This window comes from Numida meleagris, chromosome 6 (genome assembly GCF_002078875.1).
Source record: "Numida meleagris isolate 19003 breed g44 Domestic line chromosome 6, NumMel1.0, whole genome shotgun sequence".
Taxonomy (NCBI): Eukaryota; Metazoa; Chordata; class Aves; order Galliformes; family Numididae; genus Numida; species Numida meleagris.
The window spans coordinates 2,062,293-2,065,683 of NC_034414.1; positions in this window are offsets into that span (position 1 = coordinate 2,062,293).

Genomic DNA, 3,391 nt, shown 5'->3' on the forward strand with positions numbered 1-3,391 from the left:
CGTACTGTGCGCGAATGATTTCCCCGGCGATGCTTGGGTGTACAAAAGCTTAGTGTTCTTATTCTAATGAGTTATTTGACTGTGGTCTTGAGAATTGGTGGTTAGAGCCTCTCATTTAGCCTTGGGCTATGGGCACTGCAGTTACATTAACATGCATGCGCTTTAAAAGGATTGCTCTTAAAATTGCTGAAGGAAGACCGAAGCTCATTTTAACACTTTCATTTTCTCTTGGTTCTTACTATTTTATGCTCGTTGCCCCTCCCTGGTTTGATTAATGCAACAGAATGCTACGTTTTGCTAACTCAGAAATGAGGTTTCACTGCCGTTCACTCTTTATCTGATAGAATATTTTCAGTTCTTAAGCTCGCGTTGATCACCGAGGTCATTCAGGAAGACCTGGGAAGAAAGCAGTTGCTCTTGTTGGTTCTATAAATGTTTATTGTTCCCACTCTCCTTCTGTCATAAGTCCCATCTGAAGTTATTTAATTATTGATCCCATAACTCCTGATTGATATGGCAGCATGGTTTGCGAAGCCAGATCAGCTGCTCAGTGACACAACTGCAACAAAAGACAAATGTGAGCCGCCTTTTCAGTTTTGTGCCTGGGCTATGTTTGTTTTTCCAGTGCTTTGCAATCTGTAGATGCACAGTTCTTCACTGTCTTTTGGACTGTGTATAGTCTCTTTCTTGTAGCTGGAATAGTAATGTATTTGACATAGTAGAACTCTTCAAATAATCATTCACTCAGGGATCGTTTTGTAGGGAAGAATATTATTGAAATAATGCGGTGGTTGGATGTGAGTTGATGATAGTTTCCTATATGACCAGTCAAAATAGATCCAGTGCCACTAGATCTGTATTTAATCCCTAAAGAGCCAGCCTGGATTAGTTCTTTCCTGTGAACTGAATGGGATACTTATCCATTCATTAGTCTGTTCCCATGGCTTCGCAGTCCAGATCTGTTGTTTTAAAAGATAAGTATTGGGGGGATTAAATCTAACCTGTAAACAGACAGCTATCATTTCAGATGGCACGTCAACTGTTCCTGCTATGTCTGCAGGCAAACCGTGCAAGGATTTCTTCATCTAGCTCTTGTGGAGTCGGCCATACTCTAACATCTTGGAAACTATTGCTTAGATCCTGCTCAACTAAAAGCAGCACTTTCTATATCAAGATGTAAAACACGAGCGTCGGCTGGAAGTAGTCTTGCCTAGCCTGAACCAGCAACCATCTCTGACAACTGGCGTGGGCAGCTTTAAAGATAGCCTCTCATTTGCTTACCGTATAGGGAACGTGTATCAAGAATATTCCATTTTTATGTGATTAAAAGGGTTATTATTCCTCCTCATCTCCTGGGAAAGCATATTTCTCACTTGCTGAGCCGGACAATAATGGAAAAGCCTCAGTTCTTTCAACAGAGAACAGCCACACAGCTAAACGTGGGAGCCATCTTCTTCACTCTGAGTTTAAGTGTTCTTTTTTGCAGAATATTTGCAGTTCTTGCTTCCCTAGTAAATTCACCCTGGTCTTCTCAAAATGAGAGCCAGGGATTTCGGGAATGGTGTTCGAGTAGTTGGACTTGCTGTAAAGAAGACATAAGAAAACTCTACGCTTGTCCTGAATCAGCTTGCTATTTCATTAAGTTAAAAGCCATGCTGTTGGATATTGGGAATGTTCTGGCAAAGCCCTGTTAATGCTTCTGGCATCTGTAGTTTTGTTAAGTTTCTGTTAGTGAGACAATTGGTTCTGACTGAAGACCTGCCTTCTCTGTCAGCACTGCTGATGGTTGCGTGTTTGGTTTAGGCGCTGTACACATAAATAATACGTTTTTTGGCAACAAGGATAGGTTCTCTATGTTCTTAAACTGCCCTTTAGTCCTCCTAATTGATTCCGAATTTTTCTTGTTCTTCTCTCTCTTCTGTGCTTTGCAATTTTTATATGTGCTAAATGTTTCATTATGTGAGGGTTGCATTAATGCATAACGGCACCCCATGTAGTTAAGGCAACACCAACAGTCACAGTTATTACTCAAAGCAATTATGAGCAGTATGAAGCCTGTACATGAAAAAGGGTATCTGTCTCTTCACTTCTTTTCTTGCATGCTGTTGTCTTTCCTTTCAGCAGTGGCTGTATTTCAGTAGTGCTGTGCTGCATAGATTTTTTTCAGGATAGAAGTTACCGTACAAACCGTGAGTGTTGCATGACCTCAAAAATAGCTGTGAATTGGATAGCTGAATCCAGCTCTAATGAATGGAGCCCAAAAGCTGACAGCATTCAGCAATTTCACGGGCTCAGGATATTTTCTAACAAGAAAATTCATCTCTGAGACTTGTTGACAGGAGCATCAAGAATGGAACTGCTGCCTTTACCTCCACCCACCCCAGCAAAGAGTGGGGGAGAAGTGCAGCTCTTTATAAATAGCACTGTTCCTGTCGTATTTGTAAATTCAGTGCTTTTTGTGTTAATGACATCACTCTCTTCTCCATGGCAACTCCCAGCGATGTCAGAACTGCAGGGCACCATCAGAGAAACTTAAACCACCAAACTAACAGGTTGATTCAAGATGATTTAATTGAGAACAAGCGCAGGGGGCGACAGGAGGGGATGGGAAATGCGAGCAAATGGGCTTCTGTCAGCTCTGGAAAGCTTGCATCTGTAATGACTGCCTCCTAAAACTCTGCCCCTTCTCCTCCTCTTAGGAGGAGGAGGAGGAGGAGGAGGTGGGTGGAAGGCAGGCAGGCATCTTATTCTTCATCTCCGGTGTGTCTGGAGAGAAGCACTACAGGTGACTAAGCAGGAGGAGCATGACTGACTCACTCCTGAGCTATTTTCTCCCTCTCCTTCTCTCCCCCCTCCCCTCTTTTCTGTTTGTTTTTCAGCTTTTGCCCAACAGCTTGTGTTTTTTCCCCAGGCTCTGATGAGAAAGAATTTGCAGCAGGCTTTCTTGTTACCTAATGTTCACAAAAATGTGCTTGTGGTTATCCAGGTGAGAAAATACAAGCCGACTCCAAAAGCAAAACAAAACAAAAAAAAACGTCTCTTGGATACAACATCTATATCTTACAAAAGAAAAAAAAACTTTTCCTTTGTGAATGTCGTCCAGGAAATACTACAGTAACTGACATGCAAGGAAACAGTAAATAACTGGCTTCTTTATCAGCCATGGAAAGCACCTAACTGCTTCACTGGCAGAGCTGCTGATTTTGAGTTGACTTCTAAACTGAGTGCGCTGGGGGGAAGCTATTTCACTTGCTTCTTGATTAGGGATTGGGATTCTGCTGGGTTCCACTTGGGACTGGAGTAGCAAGAGCAACAGTTACACTGTCTGCAACTCTGCAGATGTAAGGTGTCATTGCTCCAACTGGCTTAATAAGTCAGTCCTAATTTACAT